This window comes from Delphinus delphis, chromosome 5 (genome assembly GCF_949987515.2).
Source record: "Delphinus delphis chromosome 5, mDelDel1.2, whole genome shotgun sequence".
Lineage (NCBI taxonomy): Eukaryota > Metazoa > Chordata > Mammalia > Artiodactyla > Delphinidae > Delphinus > Delphinus delphis.
Window position 1 is genome coordinate 37,400,483 of NC_082687.1, and position 23,017 is coordinate 37,423,499.

The 23,017-nt window shown below is 38.0% G+C and overlaps 1 protein-coding gene across 5 annotated transcripts in view; it reads right to left on the bottom strand.

Moving 5' to 3' along the window:
• The window catches only part of ARHGAP24 (Rho GTPase activating protein 24), a 767,082-nt gene that overhangs the window by 195,060 nt on the left and 549,005 nt on the right, over positions 1-23,017 (bottom strand). The window contains exon 1 of one of the 5 annotated variants that reach the window (XM_060012221.1): positions 4,979-7,436. The exons of the other annotated variants lie outside the window; for them this stretch is intronic. The gene's annotated coding sequence lies outside the window, so the exon portion shown is untranslated. Of the gene's footprint in view, positions 1-4,978; positions 7,437-23,017 lie in introns of those variants that run through there. 5 annotated transcript variants of the gene reach the window in all.

Genomic DNA, 23,017 nt, shown 5'->3' on the forward strand with positions numbered 1-23,017 from the left:
CATGAAATAGGTGGAAATCAAATGTGCAGTGTTAAGCCAATTTTGTAAAAATAAGATGAAACAAAATGTTGGTACTGTATTATGTACATAGATACAGAAAGAAGTCTCACAATAGGAATTAATCTTCTAGAGAGTGGAATTGGTGAGAATAATTTATTTTGTCACTCTCTTTATAACCATTATAATTGTTAACTCCCTTGTGAGTTGGGAAAGGCATTTTACATTTGAGGTTTACAAGAAGGTTGTTTTCATTTCCACTGTATTCAACTCTACTTACAATGTTTTCATGTGTGGAGAAGGAGGACCTATAAGTGCCGTCTTCCCTGCTGGACTAGCACCATGTTGCAGAGAAGGACCACAGAAGACACGCTTGATATTAAACATATTCAAAAGCAAGCAGGTTGGAGATAGAAGCTACAGAAACATGAAAATTGCTCCTTAGAATTACTATTATTTTTTGTTAGTTTGGAAAGATGTCAGTGTTTGCCTAGATCTTTCTAACTTATATAATCTTTAAAGTTTTTTTTTAAATTTTAAGATCACCAAAATAATATTTGGCTTGTAAAATTGTCTTAGACTCAGACACATTTATTTATTCTTCTAATTTCCTACTGTCTCCCCACAAAATATATATATATATATAATATTAATACAATCAAATGCTAGCAACATCTGCTGTAGCAAATGTATTATAAATCCCACAGTACCTTCAGCAAAATAAACCAAACAAAAAAGGGGTAGGGCTTCCCTGGTGGCGCAGTGGTTGAGAGTCCGCCTGCCGATGTAGGGGACACCGGTTCGTGCCCTGGTCCGGGAAGATCCCACATGCCACGGAGCGGCTGGGCCCGTGAGCCATGGCCGCTGAGCCTGCGCGTCCGGAGCCTGTGCTCCGCAACGGGAAAGGGGTAAAGGAAAATGGCTGAAACCTCCGTGTCCTCCAACTCTGCTTTTTAAATTATTTTTGACAATAGGCACCTGATGCTTTTTCTTCATAGAAATGTACAGTTCCAAATTACTGTGTGCTAACAGCAATTTCCTAATTTGTTAAATGGCATTGTCTAATGAAGTTTTCATGTTTTAGCATGACCCAGCAGTAAACTAAATAACAAATACTCCAATAATAAAATATGAAGTAAAACATATGGTTTTAGTATCATGTTATTTGTTAATACCGTTTTAAGTTATATTCATTCAACAAACACTTATTGCATGACTAAGACATACCAAAAGAACCTTAGTCTTTGACCACATCACCTTTTAAATTCTCTAGAAGTACCAATTTAGTACATTAAACAAAGGCCAATATATAAGGATGTAGTTCAGTCAGTTTGAGCATCTCTTCTTTCCTGAGAGGTTGTAATTGAAAATAAACTAAATGGAGATTTTTATGGGAACAAATCAATTATCTCTCTGTTCAGCAATTTAGGAAATATCAACAGCTTCTCTCCCTAGCTCACAACCTACAGCATTAAGCTTGACAGCCCCTTGGAACACATACATCTTGCTCACTGAATTCTAGTTCATGAGGGGCTAGCTTCTGAGACTTCTGGAGAATCCTCACGAGGTTATGTTAAAAAGGATCCTTACAAGGCATTATCAGTGAACACTGTCATGTGTTAATTTATTTTAGCTTTTTCTTCCTTTACTAGTTTGATAAAGCATTTTCTAAATAGAAGTCTTCCCAACTGTGTATTCCTAATGGCATTAAGTTTTCAGGGATTTTTTTTTTTTTTTTTTTTTTTTTGCGGTACGAGGGCCTCTCACTGTTGTGGCCTCTCCCGTTGCAGAGCACAGGCTCCGGATGCGCAGGCTCAGCGGCCATGGCTCACGGGCCCAGCTGCTCTGCGGCATGGGGGAATCCCCCTGAACCAGGGCACGAACCCGCGTCCCCTGCATCGGCAGGCGGACTCTCAACCACTGCGCCACCAGGGAAGCCCTCAGGGATTTTACGTTTAGATGTTGTGGTAATATAGTTCTCATGCAAAATATGCATCATATATAAAATTTCCTAATTAGGTATGAATGTGAAAATTAAATTCTGATTAACCTGAAATAGTCAAGTAAGGGAAACCTTCATCATATTGACTTAAAATAACAATAGTATACTTTCAAATTTAAAGAGTTATGTTTCAATTAGAATATCATTTTATTTTAAAATAACTCATGCCATTTAACTGAAAGAAGGAGGGAGGGAAAAATCTCTATCTTTTAGACAATGTTTCTAAATTTATGTAGACCCTAAATTCACTGTTGCAGACAAAAGGCAGTCCTTAATTCATTGTTTCAAACAGAAAGACTTTGTCATATACACCACAAGATGCTTTAACACCTAGAACAATTCTACGGTGACTAGGAGAAATCTGTATTTAAAAAAACAGCTTAAGTTTAAAAAGGGCCTCCAATACAAAAGGCCTCACAATGTAGTTCTATACAAAGCTCTATGATCAAGTCATTAGCAGTGGATTCTAATTAAAGTTGGAATGTAGAATTGCCCTGGACTCAGCTTATAGCTTCACGTATCTGTCTAATATACCCAGTTTTAATATTTTTCTTGTGTAGAATAGAATTATCAAGATCATTGAGAAACCAGTGATTCATTTTGCTCTGAAATGCACAACATAAAAAATATTGGAAGATAAGAAAACATATATTCAGCTACTAAATTCAATGCTTTACAGTATTTTCAGCTTAAAAAAAAGCTGCAAGAGAAGATGCAGTTAAAGAAACCAAGATATTATTGAGACAATTAGCCTTGCATTCCTCTTTTTTCCCTAAAGTATCATCACCACACAGAAGAATTGCATAGACTAGATGATGATGATTTTTTTTCCTTTTCTCTCTTTCCTACAAAGCAGTATTATGCTATTTCCCAGTCATATATGCATGTGAATAGCATATGTGTGAATGGGACTAAAATAGAATACATAGTACTTGATTAATATTAATTAATATTATAGACCCCTTGGGATTTGGCTAGTCACTGATTCCTTGACACATGTCTCCAATAACTGTATAAAAAGCAGAACAGGGCTTCCCTGGTGGCGCAATGGTTAAGAATCTGCCTGCCAATGCGGGGGACATGGGTTCGAGCCCTGGTCCGGGAAGATCCCACATGCCATGGAGCAACTAAGCCCGTGCGCCACAACTACTGAGCCTGCGCTCTAGAGCCCGTGAGCCTCAGCTACTGAAGCCCGTGAGCCACAGCTACTGAAGCCCGTGCGCCTAGAGCCCGTGCTCCACAACAAGAGAAGCCACTGCAATGATAAGTGTGTGCACCACAACGAAGAGCAGCCCCTGCTCGCCATAACTAGAGAAAGCCTGTGCACAGCAACAGAGACCCAGTACAGCCAAAAATAAATAAATAAAATAAGTAAATTTTTTTTAAAAAAAAAAAGCAGAACAAATAGCACTTTCTGTATTTGATGCAGGAATGAGGTAGTTATCCCAGAGCCACTTCCATGACAACACAACTAAGAACTTGGACATAAACCAAGTCTCCTAAGCACCTAAAATAGATGTCACTGTGTCTACGTACTTTGGTTCTACACTTTCCTCATAAAAGATTCTCTTGGGGTCTTCAGATAAAGTTATTGTCTCTCATTCCTTCCATAATTTTTTATAAACTTGTTTGTTTTCTGGTTTCCTTGTGCACAGCACAAATGAAATAATAATTACAAAGGGATGGTTGAGGCTGAAGACAGTTGTTAGAGAATGCAAACTGTCCACATCAGTAGGTAATGAAATCCCATTTCCATATGGATGGACACACACATAAAAAATGTCTTATAAGAATAATATAACAAGTTTTAAAAGCATAGTAATTATGTGACCTTTTGACATAAGAATAGGCTTACACACCACAGAATAGAGCCCCCAAGTATTATTATATTATAGAATAATTCCATTATGTGTATTCATGACGAGAATACCGAGCAATTCAGAAAACATTAAATTGAATTTAGTCTCCTCCAGAGAGATAGCAAAATATATAGTGGATTTCAGAAAGATGACTCTCCAAAAATGGCTAAATCCTTTCTAAAACTTTTGGAGTTTTCAGTGGTAGACTTGTAAGATTTCTTTCTGGAAAGTCCACAGATAGAGAACTCCTTTTATTGACCAGCAGCAAATACTATATATTAGTTAACCAGGCCTCTGGGGAAAGAGTGACATCTCAGATGACAGTGGTACAAGGGGTCTTTTCTGTCCACTCCACTGCCACGTGGGCTATTCCTCTTCTTCTGCTCCGAAAGCCCCTCCATAGCTCAGTGATTTAAAATCTTATGGCAAACATCACTCTTAGAAATGTTGTCCCTTTAAGGTGGATGAGCTTAACAAGATAAACTTCATTTAAAAAAAAGCAGGCTTACCAGAATTTTTAAAGATAAATGGGGGTAAAGGGAAGGAAGGGTTAAAATTAACAAGTATAGAAACAAACTAAAGATAAAACCCCAATTCAAAAGCTTGTGTTTTCTAGGTCAGACCCACCAAGCTGTAATGAGGTCAGGGAGCCTCGACTGAGCCAAAGTGCCTGGAGCTGCCCTGTGCTGGTCCTCTTATCTGATTGGCTATATAGGTTTTATACTTGAAGCTGATGATGCATTAACCAATCTCTGCCCCCCCTCCCCCCAGGTCAAGAGCATTCTGTAATATTAAAGCATATCCCTCTTTATTTGATATGAACAATAAAACATAAAAACCACCCATGACAAGAAGAAACAAAGGACAAAGTTAAACTAAGCTTCAAAATAAAATAACAACAATTATTAGGTTCCTGAAAACAAAACTAAACAAAATCTGAGCAGCTTCAACCACCAACAGCTACAAAACAATACTAAAGAGCTAAAGAGCTAAGATATTTTAGAGTGTGTTTTCTCTCAGAATAGAGGCAAAGTGGGAGAAAAAGGTCAAATGACCACAGAATACTTGTGCCCGAAACAAATGAACCCTGAAGGAGATTTCAGTGAGTAAAAAACAGTACCTTATAAGTAACTGGTCTTGTCTACTCACAGCTGTTTCCAGTGCCGACTCTTGTTTAACTGTCTACTGACTTCAGTTTAAAGTTAATTCTGTTGGCAAAAAAGTACAGAGCTTGTCTGGAAAATGCTGTTTGGACATAAACCATTCCTTTCAAAGCGGTGGTAGCTGTAGTTAAGTTTTCTTGTAGAGGGGGATATAAACCCTTCCTGTAGCTAATTTTATTCCTCCTCCTTCCCCTCAGACTTAGTCAGTATCCTCCTATCCCATATATTGAAGAAAGAGACTAGGAGGGAAGAAAAAAAAAAAAAAAAAAAAAAAAAAAAAAAAAAAAAAACTGCCAGGAAATATACCTTAAATAATGTAGTATTTGAGCATTCAGAAAAAAGACAAAAATTTTTTTTAAAAAGAAAAGGAGAATTAAAAATGAGAAGCGTAGAAAGCACAACAGGATCTTAAATATAATTTAATCCAATGCCCTCATTTTATAAATAATGAAACTGATGCCCAGAGAAAACATGATTTGTGCAAGGTCACTCACATAGCTCATTCGTGCCAGCTAAGAATAGTTACCAGGTTTCACAATTCCCAATTCAATGCTTTTTCTACTACGCTAGTGTACCTGAGGGGAAATGGTTTAGCTTTTTCCTCTGTATCCTTGTATAATACCCAAATGAGCTGGCAGGATGAGTAACACAATTACAGTGTGAGAACAATCTGTCCTCAGAAAAAAAAATTTCCCTCCACTTTAAAATCCTTAAGAGTGAAAGTCTCTCTATAATGCCTAATTTCTTTTATACTTAGGAAATAATCTTTCCACTGATGATTTTCCAGAATATTTTTATGACTCAGGAGTTGCCATTTTTCAGGGGATGTGAACATCCCTTAGTGCTTACAGAGAACTACTTCTGAAAGGGATGGACCTGTGACAGGTGTTCAGTATTTCTACCCAGTATCAGTGGTATTGTTACATGGCTCTCGAATGGGAAACACATTACTATTACCAAAAATCTCCACTTCAAATTTGTCAGAAAAATTTTTACCACACATACAAGTTTATTCTTGACTATTATTTATTATACGTGACCAAATAATTATAAAAGTATACTTTTTAAAATGAAAATTGGATTAGATTTTTTGAAACATGTTTTCCAAAATGCTGAGTAATTAATGCATACAGTATCATTTTTACAACACTGACGAATAAGCAATTCATATTCAGAACACGTAAATGCTGAGAGAGAAATCTCGTAAAACCAAGTGCTTCTTGACACAATGGCACAATCCTATTCTCCTTTTATTCTGAACTGTCTGATTGTGCTCTATGCAAAGGGAAACTCCACAGACATTAACATCTAATCTACATTTATACGTAACACTAATATGTCAAATATGACAAGTTTGACACACTGATATGTATTTCTTGGGCTTACTAAAAGTTTTCCATATTTTCCTTTTATTTCTTTTTTGATTTGAACATTTTGCCTGTTGTCTGTTAGAAAAGGCAGAAAGGAAGCGTGAGTAAAACTTTGAAAGAGAAGTAGGCTGTGAGGAGACACACAGAGATTTAGATGGATTCAGGGTTGTTGAGCGGACTCAGGAAAAAAGGTGTAGAGAGAAGTCACATACCAGCAGGTTGTTTAGAACAGAAGTGGGCTGAGCCACAGACAATAGATTATAGGTATTGACTTCAGGAACCAAAGTCTCTCAAAATAGGTTAAGCAAAGAAAGAACCAGCAATTTTGGTGACCAGTGCAAGCAACAGGAAATTGGCCCTCAAACTTACTTTGTAATTCATGACATGGTTCCTTTCTACGAATTGGGAGGGAAGCAAGCGCTGTCAATATGTGAAATTCAGCACGATCTAAAATAGCACAGTGATATATGACCATTTAAAACTTTTTTGTCCCTTTATATTTAGGACCCTTGGACATACTCCAGGTTGCCCTACACTGGGCATGCTCTGAATTTCAGAATACTAAGGTAGTTTAGAGGGGAAGAGTCACTGTGTTATGAAGACGGAATCTGTGGAGTTGAATTCCACTGATGGGAGAAGTACTTACGGCAGAGGTGAACTCCAGGGCAGACTGTATTAACACAGACAAGGCAGTCGGAATTCTCTAACTCTTGATCTCCTCCTCCTTTTCAGGTTTACAGTAACGTAAGAAGAAAGCTTGTACTAAAGAATCCCAGAGAGCAGTTTTGTGATAGCAGTGAAGGGAAGTGAATGCATGAACAGTTATTAGATTATTCTATGCTTGGGAGAAGTTTTCATACATGGAAGTTTTTAACAGGCCCAGGGGACTGATGCACATAAAAAATCTCAAGCATTAACCTTCTTAAACCAATTCCAGCACATGCTTACTTGGTTGCCCATTTCCTCTCACAATCCAGTCTCCTAGCAGCAGCCAGAGTAATTATTCCCCTCTTCCTCTCCTCTGCTGGTTTCTATCATTCCCTGCTACATATCATCCAATGGTTTTCCATCATTACTCTCCTTCATCCCTTCCAATGGTTTCCCATTATCCCCTGGTTCATAGGGTCCAATAGTTTCCCATCATTCCCTGTTTCATCCCTATAAGTTTCCCACTGCCCTTCGTATAAATCCAAATGCCTAACCATAGCCTCCTAGGCTCTTCATCATTTCGCCCCTGTTTATCTTTCCTGCTGCTTTCCTAACCTGTTGTTCCATCTGTCTAGCATGTTCCTCCCTCATATCTTCACAGAACTATCCCCCTTCTCAGCACTCAAAGCTCATCTCAAATGCTTCCTCTCAGCTTCCAGGAAGATGGCGGAAGAGTAAGACGTGGAGATCACCTTCCTCCCCACAGATACACCAGAAATACATCCACACGTGGAACAACTCCTACAGAACACCTACTGAACGCTGGCAGAAGACCACAGACCTCCCAAAAGGCAAGAAACCCCCCACGTACCTGGGTAGGGCAAAAGAAAAAAGAATAAACAGAGACAAAAGAATAGGGACGGTACCTGCACAAGTGGGAGGGAGCTGTGAAGGAGGAAAGGATTCCACACACTAGGAAGCCCCTTCGCGGGCGGAGACTGCGGGTGGTGGAGGGGGAAAGCTTTGAGCTGCGGAGGAGAGCACAGCCACAGGGGTGCGGAGGGCAAAGCGGAGAGATTCCCGCACAGGGGATCAGTGCTGACCAGCACTCACCAGCCTGAGAGGCTTGTCTGGTCACCTGCCGGGGCGGGCGGGGCTGGGAGCTGAGGCTCGGGCTTCAGTCGGAGCGCAGGGAGAGGACTGGGGTTGGCGGCGTGAACACAGCCTGCAGGGGGATAGTGCCCCACGGCTAGCCGGGAGGCAGTCCGGGGAAAAGCCTGGACTTGCCAAAGAGGCAAGAGACTTTTTCTTACCTCTTTGTTTCCTGATACGCGAGGAGAGGGGATTAAGAGCGTTGCTTAAAGGAGCTCCAGAGACGGGCGCGAGCCGCGGCTAAAAGCGCGGACCCCAGAGACGGGCATGAGACGCTAAGGCTGCTGCTGCCGCCACCAAGAAAGCCTGTGTGCGAGCACAGCTCACTCTCCACACCCCCCTTCCGGGGAGCCTGTGCAGCCCTCCACTGCCAGGGTCCCGAGATCCAGGGACAACTTCCCCGGGAGAACACACGGCGCGCCTCAGGCTGGTGCAACGTCATGCGGGCCTCTGCCGCCGCAGGCCCGCCCCGCACTCCGTGCCCCTCCCTCCCCCCAGCCTGAGTGAGCCATAGGCCCCGAATCAGCGGCTCCTTTAACCCCGTCCTGTCTGAGCGAAGAATAGACGGTCTCTGGCGACGCAGAGGCGGGGCCAAATCCGAAGCTGAACCCCGGGAGCTGTGAGAACAAAGAAGAGAAAGGGAAATCTTTCCCAGCAGCCTCAGGAGCAGCGGATTAAAGCTCCACAATCAACTTGATGTACCATGCATCTGTGGACTACATGAATAGACAACGAATCATCCCAAATTAAGGAGGTGGACTTTGAGAGCAATATTTATGATTGTTTCCCCTTTTCCTCTTTTTGTGAGTGTGTGTGTCTATGCCTCTGTGTGAGATTTTATCTGTATAGCTTTGCTTCCACCATTTGTCCTAGGGTTCTATCCGTCCGTTTTCTTGTTTTATTTTAATAATTTTTTTATTTTAATTATTTTATTTTATTTTACTTTATCTTCTTTCTTTCTTTCTTTCCTTCCTTCCCTCCTTTAGACAACGAATCATCCCAAATTGAGGCGGTGGACTTTGAGAGCAGAATTTATTATTTTTTCCCCTTCTCCTCTTTTTGTGAGTGTGTATGTATATGCTTCTGTGTGAGATTTTGTCTGTATAGCTTTGCTTCCACCATTTGTCTTAGGGTTCTATCCGTCCGTTCTTTTGTGTTTTTTTAAATTTTTTTCTTAATAATTACTTTTTATTTCAATAACTTTATTGTATTTTATCTTACTTTTTTTTACTTTATCTTCTTTCTTTCTTTTTTCCTTCCTTCCCTCCTTCCTTCCTCCCTCCCTCCCTCCTTTCTTTCTTTCTTTCTTTCTTGTTCTACTAATTCTTTCTTTCTACTTTGTCTCCCTTTTATTTTGAGCCATGTGGATGAAAGGCTCTTGGTGCTGCAACCAGCAGTCAGTGCTGTGCCTCTGAGGTGGGAGAGCCAACTTCAGGACACTGGTCCACAAGAGACCTCCCAGCTACACATAATATCAAACAGCGAAAATCTCCCAGAGATCTCCATCTCAACAGCAGCCCCCAGCTTAACTCAACGACCAGCAAGCTACAGTGCTGGACACGCTATGCCAAACAACTAGCAAGACAGGGAGACAACCCCACCCATTAGCAGAGAGGCTGCCTAAAATCATAATAAGTCCACAGACACCCCAAAACACAACACCACACGTGGACCTGCCCACCAGAAAGACAAGATCCAGCCTCATCCACCAGAACGCAGGCACTAGTCCCCTCCACCAGGAAGCCTACACAACCCACTGAACCAACCTTAGCCACTGGGGACAGACAACAAAAACAATGGGAACTACGAACGTGCAGCCTGCAAAAAGGAGACCCAAAACAGTAATATAAGCAAAATGAGAAGACAGGAAAACACACAGAAGATGAAGGAGCAAGATAAAAACCCACTAGACCTAACAAATGAAGAAGAACTAGACAGTCTACCTGAAAAAGAATTCAGAATAATGATAGTAAAGATGATCCAAAATCTTGGAAATAGAATAGAGAAAATGCAAGAAACATTTAACAACGACCTAGAAGAGCTAAAGATGAAACAAACAATGATGAACAACACAATAAATGAAATTAAAAATACTCTAGGGATTCCCTGGTGGCGGAGTGGTTGGGAGTCTGCCTGACGACGCAGGGGACGCGGGATTGTGCCCCAGTCCGGGAGGATCCCACATGCCGCGGAGAGGCTGGGCCCGTGAGCCATGGCCACTGAGCCTGCGCATCCGGAGCCTGTGCTCCGCAACGGGGGAGGCCACAGCAGTGAGAGGCCCGCGTACGGCAAAATAAAAAAAAAACAAAAATACTCTAGATGGGATCAATAGCAGAATAACTGAGGCAGAAGAACGAATAAGTGACCTGGAAGATAAAATAGTGGAAATAACTACTGCAGAGCAGAATAAAGAAAAAAGAATGAAAAGAACTGAGGACAGTCTCAGAGACCTCTGGGACAACATTAAACACACCAACATTTGAATTATACGGGTTCCAGAAGAAGAAGAGAAAAAGAAAGGTACTGAGAAAATATTTGAAGAGATTACAGTTGAAAACTTCCCTAATATGGGAAAGGAAATAGTCAATCAAGTCCAGGAAGCACAGAGAGTCCCATACAGGATAAATCCAAGGAGAAATACGCCATGACACATATTAATCAAACTGTCAAAAATTAAATACAAAGAAAACATATTAAAAGCAGCAAGGGAAAAACAACAAATAACACACAAGGGAATCGCCATAAGGTTAAGAGCTGATCTTTCAGCAGAAACTCTGCAAGCCAGAAGGGACTGGCAGGACATATTTAAAGTGATGAAGGAGAAGAACCTGCAACCAAGATTACTCTAGCCAGCAAGGATCTCATTCAGATTTGATGGAGAAATTAAAACCTTTACAGACAAGCAAAAGCTGAGAGAGTTCAGCACCTCCAAACCAGCTTTACAACAACTGCGAAAGGAACTTCTCTAGGCAAGAAACACAAGAGAAGGAAAAGACCTACAATAATGAACCCAAAACAATTAAGAAAATGGGAATAGGAATATACATATTGATAATTATCTTAAATGTAAATGGACTAAATGCTCCCAGCAAAAGACACAGATTGGCTGAATGGATATAAAAACAAGACCCATATATTTGCTGTCTACAAGAGACCCACTTCAGACCTAGAGACACATACAGACTGAAAGTAAGGGGATGGAAAAAGATATTTCATGCAAATGGAAACCAAAAGAAAGCTGGAGTAGCAATTCTCATATCAGACAAAGTAGACTTTAAAATAAAGACTATTAGAAGAGACAAAGAAGAATACTACATAATGATCAAGGGATCGATCCAAGAAGAAGATTTAACAGTTGTAAATATTTATGCACTCAACATAGGAGCACCTCAATACATAAGGCGAATACTAACAGCCATAAAAGGGGAAATCGACAGTAACACATTCATAGTAGGGGACTTTAACAGCCCACTTTCACCAATGGACAGATCATCCAAAATGAAAATAAATAAGGAAACACAAGCTTTAAATGATACATTAAACAAGATGGACTTAATTGATATTTATAGGACATTCCATCCAAAAACAACAGAATACACATTTTTCTCAAGTGCTCATGGAACATTCTCCAGGATAGATCATATCTTGGGTCACAAATCAAGCCTTGGTATATTTAAGAAAATCGAAATTGTATCAAGTATCTTTTCCGACCACAACGCTATGAGACTAGATATCAATTACAGGAAAAGATCTGTAAAAAATACAAACACATGGAGGCTAAACAATACACGACTTAATAACGAAGTGATCACTGAAGACGTCAAAGAGGAAATCAAAAAATACATAGAAACAAATGACAATGGAGACACGACGACCCAAAATCTATGGGATGCACAAAAGCAGTTCTATGATGGAAGTTTATAGCAATACAATCCTATTTTAAGAAACAGGAAACATCTTGAATAAACAACCTAACCTTGCACCTAAAGCAATTAGAGAAAGAAGAACAAAAAACCCCCAAAGTTAGCAGAAGGAAAGAAATCATAAAACTCATATCAGAAATAAATGAAAAAGAAATGAAGGAAATGATAGCAAAGATCAATAAAACTGAAAGCTGGTTCTTTGAGAAGATAAAAAAATTGATAAACCATTAGCCAGACTCATCAAGAAAAACGGGAGAAGACTCAAATCAATAGAATTAGAAATGAAAAAGGAGAAGTAACAAATGACACTACAGAAATACAAAAAATCATGAGAGATTACTACAAGCAACTCTATGCCAATAAAATGGACAACCTGGAAGAAATGGACAAATTCTTAGAAATGCACAACCTGCCAAGACTGAATCAGGAAGAAATAGAAAATCTGAACAGACCAATCACAAGCACTGAAATTGAAACTGTGATTAAAAATCTTCCAACAAACAAAAGTCCAGGACCAGATGGCTTCACAGGCAAATTCTATCAAATGTTTAGAGAAGAGCTAACATATACCCTTCTCAAACTCTTCCAAAATATAGCAGAGGGAGGAACACTCCCAAAGCCATTCTATGAGGCCACCATCACCCTGATACCAAAACCAGACAAGGATATCACAAAGAAAGAAAGCTACAGCCCAATATCACTGATGAACATAGATGCAAAAATCCTCAACACAATACTAGCAAACAGAATCCAACAGCACATTAGACAGATCATACACCATGATCAAGTGGGGTTTATTCCAGGAATTCAAGGATTCTTCAATGTACGCAAATCAATCAACATGATACACGATATTAACAAATTGAAGGAGAAAAACCATATGATCATCTCAATAGATGCAGAGAAAGTTTTCGACAAAATTCAACACCCATTTATGATAAAAACCCTGCAGAAAGTAGGCATAGAGGGAACTTTCCTCAACATAATAAAGGCCATATATGACAAACCCACAGCCAACATCCTCAATGGTGAAAAACTGAAAGCATTTCCACTAAGATCAGGAACAAGACAAGGTTGCCCACTCTCACCACTCTTATTCAACATAGTTTTGGAAATATTAGCCACAGCAATCAGAGAAGAAAAGGAAATAAAAGGAATCCAAATTGGAAAAGAAGAAGTAAAGTTGTCACTGTTTGCAGATGACATGATACTATACATAGAGAATCCTAAAGATGCTACCAGAAAACTACTAGAGCTAATCAATGAATTTGGTAAAGTAGCAGGATATAAAATTAATGCACAGAAATCTCTGGCATTCCTGTACATTAATGATGAAAAATCTGAAAATTAAATCAAGAAAACACTCCCATTTACCATTGCAACAAAAAGAATAAAATGTCTGGGAATAAACCTACCTAAGGAGACAAAAGACCTGTATGCAGAAAATTATAAGACACTGATGAAAGAAATTAAAGATGATACAAATAGATGGAGAGATATACCATGTTCTTGGATTGGAAGAATCAACATTGTGAAAATGACTCTACTACCCAAAGCAATCTACAGATTCAATGCAATCCCTATCAAACTACCCCTGGCATTTTTCACAGAAGTAGAACAAAAAATTTCACAATTTGTATGGAAACACAAAAGACCCCAAATAGCCAAAGCAATCTTGAGAACAAAAAACGGAGCTGGAGGAATCAGGCTCCTTGACTTCAGACTATACTACAAAGCTACAGTAAACAAGACGGTATGGTACTGGCACAAAAACAGATAGATAGATCAATGGAACAGAATAGAAAGCCCAGAGATAAATCCATGCACATATGTTCACCTTATCTTTGATAAAGGAGGCAGGAATGTACAGTGGAGAAAGGACAGCCTCTTCAATAAGTAGTGCTGGGAAAACTGGACAGGTACATGTAAAAGGATGAGATTAGATCACTCCCTAACACCATACAGAAAAATAAGCTCAAAATGGATTAAAGACCTAAATGTAAGGCCAGAAACTATCAAACTCTTAAAGGAAAACATAGGCAGAACACTCTATGACATAAATCACAGCAAGATCCTTTTTGACCCACCTCCTAGAGGAATGGAAATAAAATCAAAAATAAATGGGACCTAATGAAACTTCAAAGCTTTTGCACAGCAAAGGAAACCTTAAACAAGACCAAAAGACAACCCTCAGAATGGGAGAAAGTATTTTCAAATGAAACAACTGGCAAAGGATTAATCTCCAAACTTTACAAGCAGCTCATGCAGCTCAATAACAAAAAACCAAACAACCCAATCCAAAAATGGGCAGAAGACCTAAAAAGACATTTCTCCAAAGAAGATACGCCGACTGCCAACAAACACATGAAAGAATGCTCAACATCATTAAACATTATAGAAATGCAAATCAAAACTACAGTGTGATATCATCTCACACCAGTCAGAATGGCCATCATAAAAAAATCTACAAACAATAAATGCTGGAGAGGGTGTGGAGAAAAGGGAACACTCTTGCACTGTTGGTGGGAATGTAAATTGATACAGCCACTGTGGAGAACAGTATGGAGGTTCCTTAAAAAACTACAAATAGAACTACCATATGACCAAGCAACCCTACTGAGCATATACCCTGAGAAAACCATAATTCAAAAAGAGGCACGTACCAAAATGTTCATTGCAGCTCTATTTACTATAGCCCGGAGATGGAAACAACCTAAGTGTCCATGATTGGATGAATGGATAAAGAAGATGTGGCACATGTATACTGGAATATTACTCCAGTATTCCATAATAATGGAATATTACTCAGCCATAAAAAGAAATGACATTGAGCTATTTGTAATGAGGTGGAGAGACCTAGAGTCTGTCATACAGAGTGAAGTAAGTCTGAAAGAGAAAGGCAAATACCATATGCTAACACATATATATGGAATTTAAGGGAAAAAAATGTCATGAAGAACCTAGGGGTAAGACAGGAATAAAGACACAGACCTACTAGAGAATAGACTTGAGGATATGGGGAGGGGGAAGGGTGAGCTGTGACAAAGCGAGAGAGAGGCATGGACATATATACGCTACCAAACGTATGGTAGATAGCTAGTGGGAAGCAGCCACATAGCCCAGGGAGATCAGCTCGGTGCTTTGTGACCACCTAGAGGGTGGGATAAGGAGGGTGGGAGGGAGAGAGACACAAGAGGGAAGAGATATGGGAACATATGTATATGTATAACTGATTCACTTTGTTATAAAGCAGAAACTAACACACCATTGTAAAGCAATTATACTCCAATAAAGATGTAAAAAAAAAAAAAAAGAGCATGACCCACAAACAATAAATGCCAAAAAAAAAAAAAAAAAAAAAAAGAACAACAACAACAACAAAAATCCTTCCTCCCCAGAAAAAGAATTTCCTGACCACTCTGGCTCACCATCTTCCCCACCACATACACTTACTCTCTCTACCTCATTTCCCTATTTCGGTTTTTCTTTATAGCACTTACCACTATCCAAAATTGTCTTTGGTTCTTTTTTACTTATTCATTAATTTCATTAGTTAGTTTAAATATGTTTACTTTATGTCCTCTAGAATAAGTTTTATACCATCAGAATTGTATCAGAAGTTATAAATAAGATCAGAAACATAAGATTTAGGCTTTTAAAACCTCATTATTCTCAGTGTTCAGAACAGTATCAACTATAATATAGGTCTTTGATAAATATTTCTTGAATGTATTATTTATATTCCTGCCTGGGTTACTACTCTTCAGTCAACAATCATCTAACCCAAGTCCATAAGCGTGAGGGCAAAGACTAATCCACCTTTACAACTGACAGAACCCTGCAAATCTCCTTGTGGCTCAGAAGCTAGGCATCCCGGAAATAAAGAAAGAGCCCCTGTTGGGCTCTAGGCACGTAGTTGTATCTATACAAGGGGCCTTTAAACCCTTGAATTTTCTTAACACAAAGGCCAGAATGTCTCCTTGACTTGCCAGAATATCCTTCATGGATATATGCACCTAACTAGGTATGGGGGTTTTTTTGCTGGAAGGTCCTAAGAGCTTCCAGATATCTCCTTTTTCTCCTGAACTCTACAGTAATTGCACTTATTAAAATAGCAGATATCCTAATTCTATCCTTTTCAGGTGGTTTCAAGAAACTGCTCTCAGCTGCCAACTCTTCAGGAGCAGAAGTTAAATCCTTGCATTTACAACATATGTTTTTTAAATGAAAAGGGGGAAGACTAAATAATTTTAGAGAGGTGAGCTCACAGATAATTTCATCTCCCATCTCAGTTCTCCTCCACACTGATTCAGAGCTCTCCAGTGAGCTGTAAATTAGATTTCCTCTCCTGTCTCATGTCCTACTGCTTCCTAATTACCTGTTTTAGTGAGTCAGCCTTTCTGGGTCCTGGGACTCAGATGTATTGTGGGTGATGTGACTGGCTAAACACACTCTGGGTCCAGTCACATCAGAAAGGTGTTTTGTGATGGCAGGCAAAGAGAGGGTGGTCCTTTGTTTGAAAGAGAATGATTCTTCCCAGGCACCACAGCATCTATCCCCCTAGGACACCCTGGTAGAGGAAATTTCTTGCTTGAACACCGTTACCACTCAGTGGCAAATAACATCATTTTAAATTGCTATGGAAAAAAGTACCCTTCTCTTATGGTACTGATTAAATATTAATTTAAGTACATAGGTACCATTTATTTAGTCAATAAATCAAAGCTGCAAATCGTTTTTGATTGCCTTCTATAGACAGGGCCTTGTGCTCGGTCATGAGAGCTGTATAATTATTCCTTGCTATATCATGGGATAATAATATTTCTTTATCCAGAATACAAAATTTCCTAGGAATATAAGGTGTAAGTTTCTTCTTTCATCCCCTCCTTTCTTCCTCTCTTCCCTTCTTTCCTTCCTTCAATTTATTGAAGCCCACATTTATTGAGTTCATATAATGTGAAATGTTTGAGTATAAAGAAAAATACGAAATCCAGTATGGGGAGAGATTTACCTTTTGGAGGTGGAAGAAGTCTACACACTTGGGAAATCAGTATAAAATTATAGGAGAGCACATTAGAGTAGCATGGAATCAAGAAGGGAAGTGACCGAAGAAGGCTTCCTTGAGGAGATGAAACCAAAGCACATTTTGAATGCAGAAGGAAAGGAAAAGGACTAACATTCCAGGCAGGAGACAGGACATACTTGGGCCACTTCAAGTAGTTCTACAGAGATGGAATGTAGAATGAATGACAGACTAATAGATAAAATATGCAGGAAGAAATATAGGCAAAAGCCAGAGTCAGGAATTGGGGTTTTATCCTGAAGACAATGGGTAGCTACAGAAGGATTTTAAACATGGGATATTTTGCTTTTAGAATGTTAAGTGGAGAAAGAATTTAGGAAAAAGTGATCTAAAGGACTACTTAAGAGGATCTTTCTTTATCCAGTTAAGACATCATGATGGTCTGGAATTAGGCAGTAGGGATAGAAAGATAGAGATGGCCTCAAAAGATATTTAAATTGTTCCATAGGTAGGAAGATGTAGGAAAGGCAAACTTACTTCCAAAATTTCCATAAAATCATTACAGAAAAATGTATACAGTATTAGAATTGCATGAAAATGTAGTAAATCCTCATTACATAAAAGACACTTTTCATAAGTTCTCTCCATTTACAGAATAGGAAGCTGAGGCACGCAGCTTGAAAGAGTGATAGCAGAATTTGAAATCATGTCCATGTGGCCACAAAGCCCATATTCTTTACACTAAATTTTCTGTCCCTTTTAGGAGATCATAGATTTTTAAACTTGGATGATTAGGCTTGAAGAGATTGGAATATAATTTGGCAGGATCTTAAAAGATTCCTTAGGAAGAACTGTTTAGGTTTTTCTAGGTATAAGCGTGTTCAGATTTGAGACCCAACACACAAACAATTGTATTTGCATTGTTTCTACGGAACTATATGTTTTTCTCCCTGCAAAGCACAAACCCTTCATCAAATTCCTCTTGATAACCTAATCATTTTAAGCCTAAAAGATCTATTCACACTCTATAAAAGGATAGTCAGTTGAAACCAAAATGAAAGTGGACTTGGCAGATATCCTAGTTTAATCAAGTCAAATATTGAGTTTTGAGTAGAATGGAGTTTGAAAGAAAAATCAGTTTCAATGAATCTAGGAAGGGAAGAGGTAAAACTCTTAAGACATTGAAAACAGAAAGGGGCAGACAGCTCAAACAGGAAAAAAAATGCTGAGATTTGCTTTAAAGTTGGAGTAGGAAAATTCCTTCTCTAGCATATTTTACATCCACTGTAGGTAGGATAACCATATATTTCACTATCCAAAACTTGACTCTTTGAGAATAAAAGGAGGCACTCATTAATTACAATGGGATAGCAGATAAAAACCAGGACTCTTATAGACAAACCTGGATATACACCACCCTACCTAGAGGTTGGCATTAAACTTGCCTTTCAGATGATGATAGTATCAAAACTGAGGTCAGAGGTTTTAGAGTAACTGGCTCCTAAAACGAGGCAAGATTTTTAAAAAGTGAAGGATTTTTACACAACTTGGACAAGGAGTACAATATATATAAAACAGCCAGATCAACTGAACCATTTGGGATATATTAATCTTTCAGTTCCATAGTATATTTTATTAAAAAATTATATGGAACAATGAAAAGTGACACCTCATTATAAGAGAGTCACAGAAAACAAGTATATAGTGTCTAGTCTCCCATATAAAGTGATGAATTCACATAAACATTTTGGCTATAAAATATAAGAATCTTAGTTTAGATGATATTTTGATTATTTAATAAGCACAGGCTTATTTTGATTATTTAATTTTGATTATTTAATAAGCACAGGCTTATTTTTCAATGCATTAACCATCAGTGAGTCAATATGGATAAATACAAAACTCAGTCAAATCTCAATCCACTCTCCTGCTCCACTCCTGGATTTTTTTCTTAGATGAAGATATCCTTCCTTATATGGCAAAGTTCCTAACTAAGCTGCACAAAAGGAAGAATCGGCATAGCGTGGGAAGCTAACATTCCCAGGTACAGACAGGAGATATCAGTCACAACCAATTAGTTTTCCAACCTTGGTTTTGTCAGCAATTAGCTGTGTGACCTTGGACAAAACACTTCACTGGGGCTTAGTTTTTGCCTATACAAAATGAGAGGATTTAGTTAGAGTACCTTGGAGGTTCTTTCCGATGTGAAGTTCAACTATTCTCTGAGGTAATTATCTCCCATATGTTTTAAATATGTTTAAGGTTTATTTATCTATGAGGACTGGGAAGATATCTGCTGTATCATAAGAAAATTAAAACAGCCAGTTATTGAAAAAACAACTGCAATGGTAACACCAATGTTGAGTTTTTTAAGATTCCCAAGAATAAAAATGTAGGCAGTGGGGAGACATTTTATTTTTCAGTGTATAATAGGAGGACTGTTAGTATTTTCTTATGGGAGGAGTCATCAGATATATTGCCAAACCACTTTGTGCTTAATAATTTTTAAATATTAAACTTCTTTGGGATCCCCAAACACACTGAGGATCAAGCTTCCTGAGTTTATACAGAAAAAAAGATTTCTCTCAGAAGTGTAGAGCTGCTTCCTGACTTTGTCATTTCTCACAAGAAAAGAATGAACCCACATTTACAAGACAGAGTGTTGAAAATGAATAGAGGAGGCGCCTCCCTGGGCTGTAGTCTTTGACAAGTTCCTAGATACATAAGCATGGTTCAAAAAATAATAAAAACAAAGTGCCCATCAATCCTGTGCTATTGGATCTCAGGCTTCAATGCCACCAAATACAAGGAAGTCAGACTTTTTCCTCGTATTATTTTGATTCCTTTTCAATGCAGAAGTAACATATTTCCTTATAAACAATACAAACAGTAATGAAGATGAATATAATGTAAAATTTACGGTTCCTACCACCTCAATTCTATCCTATTCTTAAGGATTAACCATTGTCAACAGTTTGTTGTGCATCCACCCAGATTATCTGTCCATCCATCCATCTACATCTGTTCACATACACGTATATTTGCACACATACATACATATATATATCCACAAATCTGTTTTTCAAAAGAAAACATTATCTTTATTTACCCCAATTTTTGGAAGTTACAAATTTGTTTAACTTTAGAGACAAGCAAGTAAGCATAATAACAAATGTGTCTTCTTTTGTCTTCATAAAATCTCTTTCCTCTATCCTTAATACCTTGGACTTATCTACAAAACTTCTCAGGTGGCTAAGAAAAATAAATGCCATATTTTACTGTCAGTCAAAAAGCTTAACAAAATGACTACCTAATAAATGTTTACTGATTTGAATGAATGAATGAATCACACCAAGGACCCTAATCTCATCAATGTGGCAGAAGCTTCCAGGAACTAGTCACATGTGAATTGACTTCCCTAGTATCCATTCCTCTTTTTATCAAGTGTTCAAGAATTGCTTATTTGAATATCTCTTAAGGATTGTTTTTGTGTGAAGATGTGTCTGTTTCAAATCTGAATACTGTATGTTTCTTCATCACTATATGGCCACTAATCAATAAAAAGTCTTACTTGAATAGATCCGTCTCCTTCATCAAAAATTGGCCCTTGCAGTGTTTCCTCCATCATTTTAATCAACACATTGTTGGGTCTATTAATCCCAGCATTTGAGATTAAGAGATGTCAATGCATATTTCCCACAGTTCTAGGGGAAAAAAGCACTCCCATAGGCCAGTTTAGCCAGCAGTTATTGAACTGGTAAGATAATTACTAGCAGTTTTAGCTTATCCAGAAAATAATTTTATTTTTCTTTGAAATTTTAGTCAGTATATTCTTTATGTTTTCATCCTGGAAACTATCAAGTCCCTGGGTCTTGCAATAAACTTCAACGTTGATTTCTTTCTTGATATTATTCAATGAGTCTATCATCATCTATGTTAGTAATACTTTCCTATGAAAGAATATATATTTCAGGAGATATCATTGGACTTTGCTGGTGAAATGTTAAAGTGTTTTTATTCTTCAAACTCCATTTGTTATTGACAAGTAGATGACATGTAAAGATATGAGTAGATGAGATAGAAGAGTGAGTGTACTTAGAAAAGATGAACAAGGATGGAGACGTGTGGCACTCCACTGAAGTGTTAGAAGTATTGGTAGTGTGTGTGTGTGTGTGTGTGTGTGTGTGTGTGTAGTTTATAAACATATGACCAAGACATACATGCACTGGGATACACCATTCAGTGAAAAACTTTGGAGATGCCTGTTTCTACTTGGAGAGATGTGGTACAGAAATAGTTGTGCAAAGGTGGAAGGGCTATAATACAGATGAATCATCATTAGATGTTTGCAACTTTTTATTTCGGCATAATTGCAAACTTACAGAAAGATTTGAAGAATACTACAAACAAAACCCAAACACCCTGTACCCAGATTTACCAATTTCCATCTATCAATCTATGTATAGGCATATCATTTTTTTTCTGAATCACTGAGAGTAAGTTGGAGACAATGTATACCTTTAGCAGTACACAGTGCTTCCTAAGAGCAAGGATATTTTGTTACATTGCTACAGTATAATTCTCAAAATTATGAAATTTAACATTGATAAAATATTATTATCTAACCCACAGTCCATATTCAAATTTGTAAATTATCCCACTAATGTCCTTTAGAGCTATTATTTCTCCGTTTCAGGATCCAGTCCATCGTCACGCATTGCATTTAGTGTTGTTTTTCTATAGACTCCTTTAATCTGGAACATTTCCTCAATCTTTCTTTGTCTTTATTGATCTTGAAATTTTTAAGGGTACAGCAAATTATTTTATAGACTGTCTCTCAGTTTGTATTTGCCTAACATTTCCTCAGGATTAGATTCAGGTTATACGTTTTTAGCAGAAATGCCAGGAAAGTGATGTTGGGTCCTTCTCATTGCATTATATCAAGAGGCATGTGACATCAGATTGCCCTGAAATTGATGAACTTAACTTTGATCCATTTTCTTATCATAGTCTCACCCAGCAGTTTTTAGCATCCATTGGTTACTTGTATATTTATTAGCTGTCATTTTATTGTATAATAAAAAAGAGCTTTCCTGTCACAACCATTTTTATTTATATTAAAAGAAACTCATGGGTTTTTATTTTATTCAATTGGTTAAAACCAATTATTTTATTATCTACTTTAATATTGAAATTATTTCAAATTTGGCCAGTGAGAGCCCCTTCAGTCTGGCTCCTGTGTCCTTTTGTTATGTCACTATCATTCTTTGAGCACATTCTTATTTCTGGGGCAACAAGATGTTTCAGGCTTAGCTATACTTTCCCTGTCCCAGACTAAAATTAGTCTTCTCACCTTGATTTATCTTAATGGAGAACAGCATTTAGGAACCAAGTGCTGAACACTCATACATTCCTTCTAGACCCTCTCACCAGACAGAGCTAGGAAAATAATTTAAAGATATATATGCACACACACAGAATATATCTTTTATTCATTTAATCATATATTTCAAGTTCTAACAATATAATTGGATGCTCAGATTTAAAAATATGGACTATTATTACTTATACTTTCTTCCATCTCCTCTCCCACCTTTCCCTACATTTTAATTATACATAAATATTCCAAAAATAATAAGAATGATATAATAATACCTGCTTTCTCTTCTATAACCCTATTTTTACCAGGTATTTACTCTTAGTCCTATAGTTAAATTAAGTCAGTGTTACTGTGAGAATCTTATCACACATTCCTATTCTTGAGTTTTTGATTTTGATTCATTCTTTATTTCATGAAGTTTACATTTGAGTCATTTTTTTCAGGAAGGCATAGACAGGTATTGTATCACAGAGAATATGTTCCTACAGCAGCTTGTTAGA